Genomic DNA, 17,614 nt, shown 5'->3' with positions numbered 1-17,614 from the left:
CTTTAAGTCCTCCCTTAAAGGAAGGCTAGGAGGCTAAGGATCAACAGTGGAAAAGAGTAATTGTCTCTGTCCTAATAGGGAGACAGATAGGGAGACAGATATTGGAGAGAATGTGTTAAGTTCTGTGATGGAGAAGTAAGAGTGCTTACTTCTTACTCGTGGAAGCACCATAAGATGAAACCTAGTCAAGATGGTGAGGGAGGGGCAGTCAGAGATTCTCTAGGGGCAGTTGCAGTCAGGTAGTGTCTTGAGGATGAGTAGGAAAGCACAGCATGCAGAGGGTTTCATTGCTCTGATGTTATTTCTGTACCAAGATCATAGGTCTTAATTATTATAATTTAAAAATAGGACTTGACAAGACAACTTTCCCCATCTTATTCATCTTCAGATTGTTTTGGGTCTTCTTATTCTTTTCCAAATCAATTTTAGAATTAGTTTGTCCAGTTTCATGGAAATCTCTGATAAGATTTTGGTTAGAGCTCCAGAGCATTTAAACCTTTTCCTTCTTATTAAACTCTTTTGATACAGCCCTTAGGTGGCAGCTTTCAATTTTACCTTTCTCAAGATCTTATTTGACTTCCTATGTAAGATTAAATTTCTTTGCTATTTCCATAGCACCCTGTATTCCCTGTTATGTAACAGATCAGATTTTAATTCTTAACTCAAAGTCTGAATTCTGGGAAAGTTCACAGGTGAAAGTAGCTCAGTTGTGCCTAACTCTTTGCGACCCCATGGTCTATACAGTCCATGGAATTCTCCAGGCCGTTGGAGTGGGTAGCCTTTCCCTTCTCCAGGGGATCTTCCCAGCCCAGGGATCGAACCCAGGTCTCCCACATTGCAGGTGGATTCTTTACCAGCTGAGCCATGAGGGAAGCCATATCTGTCTAGTTCATCACAATACTCTCCAGTACACAGGCTAAAATAGTTTGTGTTTAAGACATACTTTTCTTTAAAAAAAAAAAAATTAATTAAAAATTTTAAAGGATGTTGGGAATTCCTTGGCAGTTCAGTGGTTAGGACTCTGTGGTCTCACTGCCAAACGCCTGGGTTTGATCCCTGGTCCAGGAATTAAAATCTCACAAGCTATGCATGGTGCCAAAAAAAAAAAAAAGGTTAGCTGGTGGGGTGAGCCTTCAGCAAGTATAATAATATATAAGGGAGGAGCACTGTAAAACAATTAGCCTCAGGTAAGGGAAGAGATGTCTGTCTTGTTAATAGGAAAAGAAGATCAAAGAATGTTTAGCTGATAAGAGTTAACAGAGTTTTATTATTTTTATTATGTTTCTCCTCTATTATTATTTGTAACAACCTTCTACTATTATTGGGGTTCCCTTGTGGCTCAGCTGGTAAAGAATCTGCCTGCAATGCAGGAGACTTGGGTTCCATCCCTGGGTTGGGAAGATCCCCTGGAGAAGGGAAAGACTACCTATTCCAGTATTCTGGCCTGGAGAATTCCATGGACTGTACAGTCCATGGGGTCGCAAAGAGTTGGACACAACTGAGCAACTTTCACTCACTCACACACTCTACTGTTATTACCACTTCTATTTTCTTTCTATTGTAATCAACATGGAAATTTGGTACTAGTGATGGAGAGGCGGTAGGATTGGAGAGGAGAAGAGTAAGGAAGATCTGTGAAAATGGGTGTGTGAACAGGATGGGGGAGTCAGAGAATTCCTGGACAGTGTTATAAGAGCCCAGTGGAGACCAGAAACCATGAATTCATAGTGGTGCTGGTTTTCTCCAGGTATTCATAGCAGCACAGGCACACAAATGGAAAATATGAACTATTGGATTGATTGAGGACTGGGATTTTTGCCAGACTGGTGCTGGAGAAGGACAATTGAGCCAGCAAGTTCAAAATTAGTCAGAAGTACTTGACGTTTGTAAACCACAGAGAATTTTATTCAATAAAATGGAGGCGGAAGTGTGGAAGGGGTATGTTTCTCTTAAGAAAAAGCAAGCTGAGCAGGAGACAAAACTGCCTCTCCAGGTTTGCCAGTGGGTGGGGGAGGGAAGAGGATGAAGCCCACCCAAGGAGAGAACAGAGGGAGAATCCTTGAGGGGAGGGAGGAAAGGCACAGAGAGAGAGACAGGGAGGGAAAGGGAGGGATGGAGGAATGTAAGGAAGACAAAAGGGACAGACAGACTAGAGACGAAGAGGGCATTTGGATTTGTTTGTGATAGCTTTGCATTCTTGGTTCCCTCACTATGTTTCAAACCTATGGGTTCAACAGATTTCCCTTGTATTCTTACAGTGAACTTTTACTTTCTGACTGCAGTTTCTATCTCAAAACAGTCTTAACTAAGACAAGAAAATGTAATGCAGACTCCTGTACTCATGGAGTGTTTTTGTCTTGTTTTGGGGGTGGGGATGGGGAATGTAGGCCAAGGTTTTCAGTTTTTCAAGCCCTAAAGGGCCGTGCTCTTGAAGCCATCTAACAGTCATATTGCATAAGGCTCAAAGAGTTGGGGCAGATGACTTTGGAGCCTCTGGGGCTTGTAGTCATCAGTAGGGTTACCCAGGGTCCCTGCTTCCTTGCCTCACTGATCCTATGAGGAAGCAGCCAGGACTTCATGCCTGGAGTTGCTAGGGATGAAGAGTAGCTTTTTTGATTGGCTGAGGTTCTGGTCCTAGGAAAAGGGGAATGTGAGTCCTCTGATCTTGGATGTATCCAAGACCTTTCCCCAATGATTTCCCATTGCACAGTGAATGAGGTCACTCCTGAGGTAGGCTGACATTGCTCCTGCCATCTGTCTTGTTCCAGGTGGTACAATTTTGAGATTGTAACCCTCCTGTCTTTCTTCCCAAAACCATCAGATACAGGTTTACCAAAACATCTACCTTCTGTTTCCTACTTCCTCCTGACAATACTGAATATTAGCCATGTGGGGGCTCTGAGGCTGCCTGTTTGGGGATTTACTTGATTGATCTTTCTGTAGGCATTTGGTTTTAGTTTCTCACAGTAGTAATAAAACCCTTCACCTCAGATTGGGACTCAAACCCAGCCAAAACTCTATTTGGGGCTTGAAACCACAATCTTTTTATCACTTATCTGTTCTCTAGATTTATTGAGGGTCAGGTTCTTTGTGTCTCAGTGCAGAAGGAATTCAGTGAGGGGTAAAGTGATAGGCAAGAAACAGAGTTATTAATATTAATCTTGTAAGAGATGCAAGCAGGCAGGCGAGGGAGCTCTGCTCCAAGGATTAATGAAAGTGAAAGTCATTTAGTCGTGTCCGACTCTTGAGACCACATGGACTGTAGCCCGCCAGTCTCCTCTGTCCATGGGATTCTCCAGGCAAGAATACTGGAGTGGGTTGCCATTTCCTTCTCCAGGGAATCCTCCCAATCCAGGAATCAAACCCAAGTCTCCTGCATTGCAGGCAGATTCTTTACTGACTGAGCTATGAGGGAAGCCCACCCCAAGGATTAAGTGGGCTACAGTTTTATAGTCAAAGGGGAGGGAAAGAGACAGCCTTCTTCAAGTAGACATAGTCTTGAGTCTTGTACATCACTAGCTTCTTCATATCAGGCAGGAGAGTGTCTGACCCTATGAGGTCAAACTAGGATTATCATATTAGTAGAAGAGTGGTAACATTTTTCTTTCACCTAATGGCCTGGGGCATATCTCATACTTTTATTTATGGCTTTAGAGTTAAGCAAGTCTGCTTAATTCCACCTTCCAAAAGCTTGAGTAATCATTAACTTACAGTGGTCTCCCAAAGTTTCCTAAGTTTCCCTCTCTATCTGTAGTTCCCTACTGGGACTTCTACAACTACCTGTATAACTATCCTATTCTATCCCTATCAGTAGCACACAAGCAACTCTCATTCTCTTCTCTGTTCTTTCAACTTAAGCTGCTCTCAAGGCAGGTTCTATAATGAATTGTTGCTGTGCAGCAATGATTGTAATGTTATTAATTTAAATTCCATGAAGTGGTAAGTCACAATTTATTTAACTATTCCCCACTTGTTGGACATTTAGATTGCTTTCAATATTTGCTTTTATAATTAGTTACTGTAAAGCATATCTTTATGCCTAAAAGTTTTTCTGTATTTAGGAAAATATGACATTCCTCCTTAATTTTCCAGTTTTTAATACCACTAGCTTATTAATATGTTTTACACATTTATGCTGTTTACTTCTTAGCCTGAATATAGAATAATGACATTAACCTCCCCCACCCCCTCCTTTTTCCCCCCCTCTGCTTAGTTTTCTTTGAACTTCTAGCTAGGTTTGAAGAATTTCCTTCCACTTCCTTCCTCTGTAAAGTGACTGTGAATTCCACTTTTCACACTTTCATTGCCACTTCCTCTCCATGTAGACCTCCCTCCTAGAGAGAAGTCTGGCCCCAGCCTTGGATCTGTACTCATTTCTTTCTAGACCTATCACACAGCAGTCATCCTTGAACAATCCAGAGTTCTGAATCTGATGACCTACGCTTTCTTGGTTTACTCTTTTATTTTGCTGGAGTGCATCCCCCAGTAGCATCTGGAACAAGGGTAAAAAGAAGATAAACATTTTGATACTATGCATGCCTAAATATATCTAAGTTAAAAATTTGTTTTCTAATTCTGAATTTTGACAACAATTATCCATTGTCTTCTAGCATCCATTGTTGCTGAGAAATTTAATACTGTTTAATTTCCAATTTTTTGTATGTGATCTTCCTTTGAAAACTTCTAGAATCATATCTCGTTGCATTCTGAAATTTCAAGTTCATATGTACTTGAGTTGCTATTTTAAAAATTTATTATAATGGGCACTCAATGTGGTCTTTTTTTTTCTTAAAAAATGAGATATACCTGTGGTGGGTTCATTTTGATGTTTGGCAAAACTAATACAATTATGTAAAGTTTAAAAATAAAATAAAATTAAAAAAAAAATAAAATAAAACAATAAGGAAAAAAAATGAGATATAATTGACACATAACATTATTTTAGTTATATTAAGTATACAACATAAGGATTCCATATCTGTATATTCAATATACTCTTAAACTGGAGACTTGGGCTTTATTTCTGGTAAATGTTCTTGTGCTGTTTTCTTGATAATTTTGTTCCATTTAACTCTTGGTTAAATGTTGAACTTCCTGGCTTAACCTTTTAATTTTCTTATATTTTTTACTTCACCCTCATTTTTAATTTGCAAAAGCTCCTTTTGTTTTCTAATGTTTCTTCCTTCTCCCTGTCATTTCCTTTGCTCTCTCCCTTTCCTTCCTTCCTTCCTGAGAGAATTTCAGTCTTATTTCAGGAATACAAAATCTTGGCGTCTTGAGAATGTTAATTTACTTTTTTGAAATGTTTGGCTACCTCTGCATTATCTGTTCCTCTGGGTTTTTCTTTACCCACTCTGGGTTTATTTGTTTTGGTCTCTGTCTGTACTGTTGGAAACTTTCCTCAAAGATCTGGTGATCCTTGGATGTTTGTTCAGATTTTCAAATGAATGGCTGCAAAGCTGACTGGAAGCTCTGTGTGAGTGGGTAGGTTTTGTCATCTTGTGGGCTTATTTTTAGATTAAAGAGGTAGCCAGCAAGCTTGTGGGTGAGGGTGTGGTCCCCCAAATGTCAGTGTGTAGGTACTTTCTCTGTAGCAAGTTAGTTTATCAAGAAAAAGTGCCTTTAATCCGCAGGGAAGGATAAGGCTGGCTGTTGGCAGCTGTAGCACAGAGTGAGCTAAGAGGACTGGGGAATCTCAGTTCAGAATGCAGACTTTCATTTTCATTAAATCCTCACCTCTGCCCTCTTCCCGCCTGTTGCTCCCCAGAAAGCCTCCCCCCGACCCAGAAAGTACTGTGGGTGTGGGGGAGGGGTGGTCCTGATTGACGGAGTGAGGCTTGTAGCGCTAAAACTTTTTCAGTCTTTTCAGACACCACTCACTGCTTTCAATGCCCTATTCCTACCACTACCTTCCAGGGTACTACAGGTTTCAATCTTTCCTGAGGTAGTCTTGCTTCTTGAGAGTATTCTTCAAAATTCTGCTGACCATTCCACCTGCTTTTTGTCTTCCTATATTGGGGTTTGGGGATACAAATATTTCCTAGTTTTATTGAAGATGAGGTTTATATTTCTGGTTTTTCTTTTTTGGCCCCACTGCGTGGCTTGCGGGAACTTAGTGCCCCCATCAAAGACTGACACTAGGGCCTCTGCAGTGAAAGCAGAGTCCCAGCCACTGGACCGCCAGGGAGTTCTCTGTAGGACATTTTCAAAAGAAGAGGTTAGAAAGGTCAATGATCAGCCATCTTAATCCTGGGAATTGTGGAGGTGACTTCCAAGACGTTGCTTTGATCATGACTGTTCAGATTTTCCTGAGAAACAAAAACAAAACAGAAAAACCAAAAAGAAATAGTTTTCTAAAAGCAGCTCTGTCTTCAGGTAATCTTTATTCAGTGGTAGTGCCAAGCAGTGATATGCCTATCTATGCTGGTGCCTGAAACAAGAGTAATTTAGCAATATTGATCCTATCTTTAACATTGTGATATTTTGGGGTTCTTTTATGGGAGTTTTTGCACCAGGTTTTATTTTTTAAACATTATATTAAATAATCATCCTGATTACTGAGTTTTCTGGGCACCACTTAAATTTTACCCCCTAGAAGAGTAACTTACTTGTTCCACCTTAAATCCTGACCCCAGAGGAATATCACATTCTGCATCAGCTACCCTTGCCCCCATGTGTGTGTTCGCTCAGTCCCTCAGTCGTGTCTGACTCTTTGTGACCCCATGGAGGACCATAGCCCAGCAGGCTCCTCTGTCTATGGAATTTTTCCAGGCAAGAATACTGGGGTGGGTCACCATTTCCTACTCCGGGGGATCTTCCAGACCAGGGATCGAACTCGTGTCTCTTTCATCTCCTGCCTTGGCAGGTGGATTCTTTACCATTAGAGCCACCTGGGAAGCCCCACCCTCACCCCCATAAGCCACTACAAATAAACATACAATCCAAGTAAAAGTAGCCTATTCTTGTGCCATCTTTCAGCTTCAGGGCAGATTCCACAGTAACACTTACAGTCACTTTGTCTTTGTAAGAACACGTTCTCCTTGTAGGTACTCCTGAGTCTGTTTATAGCAAGTGTTGGTCTCTTTCTACAAAATACAGGATTGGGTCAAATTGACTTTCTCCCAGTATATTTGAGATGCCTGAGCTCTATTGACACATGTTGCAAAAAGGACAGGTGTGGCACTGCCATAATAATGAGTTCCACAGCTTTTCTTACTGAGATGAGGTGACATCAACAGAATCAGAAGCATTTCCTCTAACCTCTTGTGTTGATTTCTCTCCTAAAACCTTGAGATAAAGTAAAAGAAGTAAAAATTCTTTGAGTAGTTCTACACCTACTTTTACATACTGAAAAGGATCCTTCTTTGCTAATTGTAGGATTTTGGTTGGCTAAGTGGGGAATGGAGGATAAAGGTGTTTGGGCTGCTACAGGGAACTAGGATACAGTGAGAGTCACTTTTCTTTATTCTTTTGAGTTCTTGTTTTAACTAACTTTGGTGATGGAGAGGAGTCGTTTAGACCACTGTACATTGTCACAGTGAAGATCGGTCAGGTTGAAGGCATTCTTGCCCTTGTGTGATAATAGGAAATCTTAACTTTTTGGGGATGCTCTGTGTATAAGCGATAGAGGCACTATGGCTACATAAAGGCACAGTGGATATTTTACTTTATTTGCCATATCATACCATTGAGGAAGATCTGGAGGAGTGCTATTCAAAAGTCTCAGAGTGTGCACTGTGGACTGGAGTGAATTCTTGAGCTAGTATTATGGGTATGTAGCCAGATAATCATGGAAGTTGAGGACAAGCATTTATAAAGTTTTATGGCAATTTGACAGGATAATTTGTTTCATTTAATTATAAAAATATCAGCTTGCATTTTTGATGTCTTCGTTCTTTTTAAATTCACCTTCTAGTAATTAACTTTTATTTTATTTTACGAAAGTATTGAATTGGAAAGAGAAAACTTGGCTTTCATCACAGGTAGTTTGAAAAATCTGAATCTGGAGAGCATTTTGTGTGTGTGTGGTTTTTCTTCTTTTGTCATGCTGCGTGGCTTGCAGGATCTTAGTTCCCCAACCAGGGACTTAACCTGGGCCACGTCAGTGAAAGTGTGGAGTCCTAACCACTGGCCTGCTTGGGAATTCTCTGGAGAACGTGCTTGGGATTTAAGAGTCAGTTTTCATGACACTGGACTTGGGAATGAGTGATCTCTTGGATATGACATCAAACACACGAGCAATAAAGGCAAAATAAACAAATGGGACTGGGTGATGGTGGTTTAGTTTCTAAGTTGTGTCCAATTTTGCGACCCCATGTACTGCAGCTTGCCAGGCTCCCCTGTCCATGGGGTTTCTCAGGCAAAAACACTGGGGTGGGTTACCATTTCCTTCTCCAAAACAAATGGGACTACTTCAGACTAAAACTTTTATGCCTCAAAGGACACAGTCAATGGAGTAAAAAGACAACTTTCTAAATGAAAGATAATATTTGTAAATCAAATATCTGACAAGTGGTTAATATTCAAACTCCATAAAGAACTCCTACAACTCAACAATAAAGAATCTAACTTGATTAAAAAATGGGCAAAGGGGACTTCCCTGGTAATCCAGTGGCTAAGACTCTTCACTCCCAATGCAGGAGGCCCAGGTTCGATCCCTGGTTAGGGACCTAGATCCCACATGCTGAAATGAAGATTAAAGATCCTGGGTGCCCCAACTAAGACCTGGCACAGCCAAATAAATAAATTAGTTATTTATTTAAAAATGGGTGAAGGATTTGAATAGACCTTTCTCCAAAGGTGATATAAAATAAGCAATACACACATGAAAAGATTCTCAACATCTCTAATCCAGGGAAATACAAATCAAAACAAGAGTAAGATATCACTTCACACCCACTAGGATGGCCATTATTAAAAAAAACAGAAAATAGGAATTCTCTGGCAGTTCAGTGGTTCTGCTTCCACTGAACTGAATCCCAGGCAGCATGGGATTCCTAGCTGGTTAGGCAACTAGGATCCTGCAGGCTGAGGGATGTGGCAACCAAAAAAGCAAAACATAAAACAAACAAACAAACTCCCCAGAAAGTAACAAGCATTAGGGAAGATGTGGAGAAATTTGAACACTGTGCTATTGGTGGGAATATAAAGTGGTACAACTGTCGTGGAAAACATAATGGTAGTTTCTCAAAAAATTAAAAATAGAACTACTGTATAATCCAGCAATCCAACTTCTGGGTATATATCCAAAAGAATTGAAAACAGGATCTCCTAGAGATATTTACATACCTATGTTCACTGCACCATTATTTACAATAGTCAAGAGGTGGAAGCAAACTAAATATTTATCGACAGACGGACACATAAACAAAATGCGGTGGGTATGCTGCAGGAAAGAAAGTGGGGCACAAGAGGATGGTCAAGCCCTTGGGACCTCTGTCACATGCGGGTTCTTGGCTTTGAGAATAGAAAAGAATTCAAGATCGAACCATAGTAAAGTGAAAGAAAGTTTATTCAGGGAGATACACACTCCATCGATGGAGTGTGGCCATCTCAGAAAGCACCAGGTCATCAGTTTTTATAGAGGTGGGGAGGAGTATTCTAGCTATTTTAGGGAAGGGGTGGGGATTTCCAAGAACTGGGCCACCACCTACTATTTGACCTTTTATGGTGGCCTTGAAACTGTCATGGCACCTGTGGGTGTGTCATTTAGTATCCTGATGTGTTACAGTGAGTGTATACTGAGGCTCAGGGTCTAGTGGAAGTCGACTCGTCTGCCATCTTGGACTTAGTTGGTTCTAACCAGTTTATGTCATGTCCTCGGGTTCTGTCATTCTTTTAAAGGTTGTGCCTTGCTCCCTGCTGTCTCATATGCACAGTAAAATATTTAGCCTTAAAAAGGAAAGAAATCCTGTCGCATGCTACAACATGGGTGAAACTTGAGGAATTTGCTAGGTGAAATGTGCTAGTTGCAAAAAGACAAATATTGTATGATTCCACTTGAATGAGGTATCCAAAGTAGTCAAATTCATAGAAACAGAAGGTAGAATGGTGGTTATTAGAGGGTGAGGAGAAGAAAAGGGGAGTTGTTTAATGGGAATAGAGTTTCAGAATTGCAAGATGAAAAAGTTCTGGAGATCTCAACAATGTGAATAAACTTACTACTGAACTGCACTTTAAAAATGGATAAGATGGGAGGGAATTTCCTGGTGGTCCAGTAGTTAGGACTCTGTGCTTCCTTTGCAGGGGGGAAGAGTTTGATCCCTGGTCAGGAAACTCCCATAGACGGAGGAGCCTGGTAGGCTGCAGTCCATGGCGTCGCTAGGAGTCAGACATGACTGAGCGATTTCACTTTCACTTTTCACTTTTATGCACTGGAGAAGAAAATGGCAACCCACTCCAGTGTTCTTGCCTGGAGAATCCCAGGGATAGGGGAGCCTGGTGGGCTGCTGTCTATGGGGTCACACAGAGTCAGACACGACTGAAGCGACTTAGCAGCAGCAGCAGCAGCAGGAAACTAGGATCTTGCATGCTGCATGGCTGGAAAAAAAAAAAAAATAGAAAGCAGGGTAAGATGTTGAATACCATAATTGAAAAAAGAGAAATAGAGAATCTAAGGGAAGTTGGCTCGTATTTTATCTCCTCTATATTAGTTGTATTGCTGCATAAAAAATTATCACAAACTTGTAGTTTAAAACAACACACATGGGTCAGGAGTCTTGTCTGAGTTTGCTGGGTCCTCTGGCCAAGGCCTTGATGCTTGACCAGAATTGATGCTTTTGAACTGTGGTGTTGGAGAAGACTATTGAGAGTCCCTTGGACTGCAAGGAGATCCAACCAGTCCATCCTAAAGGAAATCAGTCCTGAACATTCATTGGAAGGACTGATGCTGAAGCTGAAACTTCAGTACTTTGGCCACCTGATGTGAAGAACTGAACTCATTTGAAAAGACCCTGATGCTGGGAAAGATGGAAGGCGGGAGGAGAAGGGGACGACAGAGGATGAGATGGTTGGATGGCATCACTGACTCGATGGACATGAGTTTGAGTAAGCTCTGGGAGTTGGTAATGGACAGGGAAGCCTGGCGTGCTGCAGTCCATGGGATTGCAAAGAGTTGGACAGGACTGAGCGACTGAACTGAACTGGTCAAGGCCTTAGCAGGCTGAAATCTAGGTGTTGTGCATTTGCCAAAGCAGCAGACCCAGGAGACACAGGTTTGATCCCTGGGTTGGGGAGATACCATGGAAGAGGGCATGGCAACCCACTCCAGTATTCTTGCCTGGAGAATCCCATGGACAGAGGAGCCTGGCAGGCCACAGTTCATAAGGTCACAAAGAGTCACACACACACACACACCAAATATAATCTTTTTGTTGGTTTAACCAAAAGGCCATAGATTAGTAATCTAATAGCAGGAATAATACTCTGTCATATTCACTGGGTCCACACTCAAGGGGAGGGGACTATATACAAGGCATACACATCAGAGGGCAGGAATCTTTGCAGTCATCTCCCCTTTGTTGAAAGTCAGCAAATATCTTTCAAGATTTGTGGTGTTAAATAACCTTAAGTGGGGAAAAAAAATTATGTGGTGATTTTTTTTTTTTTTTTGTAGCAAAGAACTCTTGTTTTACTTTTGGTGGGGAGTGTAGTTGATTTACAATATTATATAAATTTCAGGTGTAAAACAATGATTCACAATTCTTAAATAATATACTCTTATAGTTATAAAATATTGACTATATTCCCTGTGCTATTATAGCAAATAATTTCTCACATACAAAAAATTTATGTTTTTTCTCAACTCAAAACAATAACATATACTTATATTCTTCTAAGACTATTTCTTTTGCTCCCAGAAGTCATAAATTTATGTATTTTAGGTTTGGTTTAAAGTACCAACTATATAAGGAAAATCTACCTCCAATGTTCCTTATAGTTGCAATGTGCCCTGGGAAATGATACAATTTCAATATGATAGAAATAATAGTAAAGTTTAAGTATGTGAGTAGGAACTCTTAAAACTATTTCTTTATTGGAAATTTTAAAGAAGTAAAAATTTAATGCTACAAAAGGCAATATTGTAAAACAAAATGTATGACTTTCATAGCATATATGTTTTGTCACATTATATAAGAGAAACCTATAATATAATAATAATAGTAATAGCCAGGTAACAAAATAATAGGTTAGAAAGAGTATTGGCTTTTTAATAAAAAGATATATTTTGAGATATCATTCACATTACCATAAAATTCACCCATTCCAAATGTACAATGGTTTTACTATAATCACAGAATTGTTTAACCATCACAGTAATCTTAAGTTCAGAACATTTTTGTATTCTGGAAAAGAAATTCCTTATGCAGTAGCAGTCACTCCCTATTCCACCCTAACCTAGAAAAAGTCCTATCAACCACTAATCTACATTCTGTCTCTTATTCTAAACTTTATTTATAAATTAAATCATAACATGTGGCCTTTTATGCCTGGCTTCTTTCATTTAGCATAATGTTTTCAAGGTTCATCTGTGTTGGAGCATGAATTAATATTTCATTTCTTTTTATGGGCAAATTTTGTGATTCCATTGTATGGCTGTACCGTATTTTATCTATCCATTCTTCAATTTTGGACGTTGGGTTGTTTCCACTTTTTGTCTGTTATGAATAATGTTGCTACCAATCTTCATGCACGTGTTTTTGAGAGGATGGATTGTTTTTCTTTCTCTAGGGTGCATTCCTGGGAGTAGAACAGCTGGATCATGTGGTAAGTCTGTTTAACTTTTTGAGGAACTGCTTGCCTGTTTTCCAAAGCAGCTGCCTATTGCACATTCTCAATGGCAATGCATGCTGGTTTCAATTTCTCTGAATCCTTGTCAACACTTATTACCGTCCATCTTTTTTATTATAAGCATTTCAGTGGGTGTGAAGGTTATTGATTTTAAAGTTAATTGGAATAGTATATTCAAAATGCAAATATAACCACTCTCTTTTAATGGTCCTAATTTTTTTCAGAATTCCAAAAGCATAATATAACAGAGGAAGTCTTCCATGTTACTAGCCCTAACTCCCATCTTTAGCCTCACATTCTGCCACTTCCCTTCATTGCATTTTATATTCTGGTGATACTGAATTGCATGGAGTTTTCTACATGCACTTTGCTACTTCTAACCTCTGAAACTGTTTCTGCTTTTCTCTCTGCCTAGATTTCTGACCCCCACCCCCCACCTTTTTTGCCTAATTTTTATTCATGCTTTAAGACTCTACCCAGGGCCTTCCCTGCTGGTCCGGTGGTTAAGAATCCTCCTTGCAATGCAAGAGATATTGGTTCCATCCTGGTCTGGGAAGATCTCACATGCTGCAGAGCAACTAAGCCCATGTGCCACAACTACTGAGCTCACATGCAGCACCAAAAGCCTTGGGCCTAGAGCCTGTGCTTTGCAAGAAGAGAAGTCACAGCTATAAGCCAGCACACCACAACAAAGAGTAGTCCCCACTTGCCACAACTAGAGAAAGCCTGAGTGCAGCAATGTAGACCCAGCACAGCCAAAAAATAAATAAATCTTAAAAAAAAAAAAACTCTACTGAGATATTCATTTCTCATGGAGCTCTTTTCTAAATTCCCAAGTGTTATTATCATTTTTATTTTCTACTAGGTATTAGTTTATAAATACAACAACATTATGAGGCAGGAGCTATATCCTAATTTTATGCATAAGGAAGCTGTCCCTTAGAGAGAGAGAGAGAGAGATTAGTAACTTGCCAAAAATTCACACCATAAGGGAGTGGTGTGAATTAAATCCCCTTCCTCTGTACTCTCATAGCAGCTTCTGCACACATGGGTTCTTTATCTCATTACATTATTTCCTTATATATCTTCATCCAATCATTCATTCATGTAACTATTCATTCCTCAAATATTTATTTATAGTTTACCATATATCAGGTATTGTGGCAGGTGCTAGTGACATAATATTGACAAGAGAGATCCCATATGGGACCTCATTAAACTTAAGTCTGTCGGGGTATATAAATGATTTAACTCATGGATGTATCGGAGAAGGTAATGGCAACCCACTCCAGTACTCTTGCCTGGAAAATCCCATGGATGGAGGAGCCTAGTAGGCTGCAGTCCATGGGGTCACAAAGACTTGGACATGACTGAGCGATTTGACTTTCACTTTTCACTTTCATGCATTGGAGAAGGAAATGGCAACCCACTCCAGTGTTCTTGCCTGGAGAATCCCAGGGATGGTGGAGCCTGGTGGGCTGCCGTCTCTGGGGTCGCACAGAGTCGGACATGACTGGCATGACTTAGCAGCAGCAGCAGCAGCATGAATGTATGTTATGGTAGCAAATAGCAGAGGGAACTAATCAGTAGTTTAAAAGCCCGTTAAAAATGATTTTGAAAGTGATAAAGCTAAGAATGACTGGATATTAATGAAGTAAATATCTCATGATGTTTGGCTTTGAGGTGACAGGTAGCATGCCATGTTACATTAGTTCTCTCTTAACAAGAGATATCTTAACAAGATACAAGTTAAATGTGTCCAGATAGAAGCCAAATTCTGTGAGAGGAAATTTATGATCTTGAAGGAAAGTATGCTGTTCTCTATCAGCCTCTATCTGATAAGCCATTTGAGATCATTTATGAACCTACATAAGAAGACTGAATGGAAACCAGATGAGGAAGATGAAATTTTGGAGGGGCTAAAAGTAAAGGCCAAGATTGAAGATGAGAAAAAGGATAAAGAGAAAGAGGACCTCAAGGGAATTCCTGAATTTTGGTTGACTGTTTTTTAAGTGTTGATTTGCTCAGTGGTATGTTTCAGGAAAATGATAAACCTACGCTGAAGCACTCGAAAGGTACTCAAGTAAAGTCCTTAGGTACAGGCCAGCCTATGTATTTTGTCTTCAAATTTCACTTTGAACCCAGTGAATATTTCACAAGTGAAGTGTTGACTAAGACACATAATATGAGGTCATAACCAGATGACTCGGATCCCTTTTCTTTTGATGGACCAGAAATTATGGGTTATACAAGATGCCACGTAGACTGGAAAAAAGGAAAGAATTGTCATTTTGAAAACCACTAAGAAGCAGAAACAAGGGACTTGGGTCTGTTTGTACTGTAACTAAAACAGATTCTAATATTCTTTCTTTAATTTGTTTGTCCCTCCTGAAGTTCCTGAGAGTGGAGATCTGATGCTGCTGCTGAAGCTATTCTTCCTGCACACCTTAAACGTCATCAATTTTTACATGAATATATAATCCCAAGATCAGTATTATACTTGACTGGAGAAGTTACTGAAGAAGACCATGATTATGATAAAACAGTAGAGAAGAAGATGAGGAAAGGGGAGAAGAAGGAGATAAGGAAAATGATCTAGATATGACTCAAAGAAGGATCAAAACCCAACCAAGAGCAAGCTGCTGTAGCAGGATACACGTGGCCCTAGGGATAACCTACACTGGTCTACCCTCTGCTTCCTTGGAAAGGAGGAATTTACATAGTTTGAAAAGCCTATTCTAAGGGTTTTGTTTGTTTTTTGGCTTGATTTTGTTTTTGCAGACTAAAATATCAAATTAAAAAATTTTATTTCACAGTTTCTGTGGTCAGGAATTTGGAAGTGACTTAATCGTGTAGTTGTGGCTCAGCGTCACCCATGAAGTTACATCAAGATATTGGCTGGGGTTGCAGTCATCTGGAGGCTCTGCTAAAGTTTGACTGGAGGATCTGCTCCCCACATGGCTCACTCACATGGCTGTTGGCAGAAGGCCTCAGTTCCCCATTATTATGCATGAGTCTCTCCATGGGGCTGCTTGAGTATCTTTGAAATATGGCAACTTCCCCAAAAGAGAGCAACGAGGCCACAGTGCCTAATGACCTAGTCTTAGAAGCCATGCAAAAATCACTTCTACCACTTTCTACTCATTAGAAGTGAGTCACTAAGTCTACTCTGTATTTAAGGGGAGAAGTATGCTTCAACTTTTTATCAGGATGAGTGTCAAAGATCTTGTAGACATATTTTAACACTACCAAACATATTCAGGGAGATGACAAAAAATAAAATTCAGCATGGCTAGAATTAGAGTAAAAGAGGAGGGTAATGACTGATGAAAAGGCCTTGTGAGTGATGACATTAGAAAAATTAGCTGGAGCCAGATTCCTTATTGCCTATTAATCTTAGTGATTTAGATTTTATTTTAAGGGCAGTGGGAAGCTATTGAAAAGTTTTCCTTTTTCAAAACTTTATTGAAATATAATTCATAAACCATGCAAATCACCTATTTAAAGTGTTCAACAAATGGCTTTTAGTATATTCACAGAATTGTACATTTCTTTCTACAATCAATTTTAGAATATTTCCATTACCCCAAAAAGAAAGGTTTAGTTGTTACTCTTACTCCCTGTCCCTAGGCAACCACCAATCTACTTTTTCTCTCTCTATATTTACCTATTCTGGCCTTTCATGCAAATGAATCATATAATACGCGGTACTTTGTGACTGGTTTCTTTTACTTATCATGTTTTCAAGATTCATTTATGTTGCACTATGTATCAATACTTTTTTTTTTTTTTTTAAGAAACATTTTATTTATTTACTTTCTGACTACACAGTGCAGTCAGTGTGGCTTGTGGGATCTCAATTCTGTGACCAGGGATTGAACCTGGGCCATGGCAGTATTATAATAAAAGCACCAAATCCTTACCATTAGTGTGTGCATGCGTGCTAAATTGCTTCAGTCATGTCCAACTCTTTGGGACGTTATGGACTGTAGCCTGCCAGTCTCTCTGTCCATGGAATCTCCCGGCAAGAATACTGGAGTGGGTTGCCATGTCCTCCTCCAGGGGATGTTCCCAACCTAAGGATTAAACCCACATCTCCTGCATTAGCAGGCGGATTCTTTACCACTAGCACCCCTTGGGAAGCTCCCATTCCTTTTTATGGATGAATAATATTCCATTGCATAGATATACATTTTACCTATCAGCTGATAGACATTTGGCTTGTTTCTACTGTTTGGCTATTGTGAATAATGTTGCTGTAAACATTCATGTACAAGATTTTGTGTGGGCATATTTTCTGTATACTTAGGAGTAGATTTCTGGGTCATGTCATAACTATATGTTTAACTTTTTGAGGAACTGCCAGGCTGTTTTCCATTCAGCTGCACCATTTTACATTCCTACTAGCAATGTATGAGGATTCCAATTTCTTCACACCTTTGCCAACATATGCTGTTGTCCATCTTTTTGATAACCATCATCCTAGTGGGTGTGACAAGGCATTTCATTTTGTTTTCAATTTGTATTTTTGTTTTAAAACGTAGGTTTATTATTATTCAGGTATGAAAGGTCAACAGGTCAGATTGTCATTGAAAAGATAACTGTAATGCTCAGAGATCTCAAGAGGAGGGGGCAAGCCATGTCATGGCAGAAGGAGCCACCAAGTTCAGTCAGGCGAAGAGGGGAATGTAGGCAAGAACTTTTACTGTGATTTCTGTGAGAATGAACATGTGAGGTAGAGTAAGATTGGCTGCTGCTGCTGCTGCTAATTCGCTTCAGTCGTGTCCGACTCTGTGCGACCCCAGAGACGGAAGCACACCAGGCT

At 39.9% G+C, this 17,614-nt stretch overlaps 1 long non-coding RNA gene across 1 annotated transcript; it reads left to right on the top strand.

The window, feature by feature from the left end:
- Positions 1-1,905: 1,905 nt before the first annotated feature.
- LOC147370782 (uncharacterized) lies at positions 1,906-15,604 on the top strand. The gene is made up of 3 exons (XR_015165460.1): positions 1,906-1,993; positions 12,730-12,765; positions 15,184-15,604. It is a non-coding gene; the product is annotated as an uncharacterized LOC147370782 (long non-coding RNA).
- Positions 15,605-17,614: the final 2,010 nt, after the last annotated feature.

Source organism: Bos grunniens, chromosome 6 (assembly GCF_055505025.1).
Source record: "Bos grunniens cultivar Pamir isolate PY7600 chromosome 6, Bosgru_T2T1.0, whole genome shotgun sequence".
Classification (NCBI taxonomy): Eukaryota; Metazoa; Chordata; class Mammalia; order Artiodactyla; family Bovidae; genus Bos; species Bos grunniens.
Note: the sequence above shows the minus strand (reverse complement) of the source record. Positions and strands in the feature narration are given on the sequence as shown.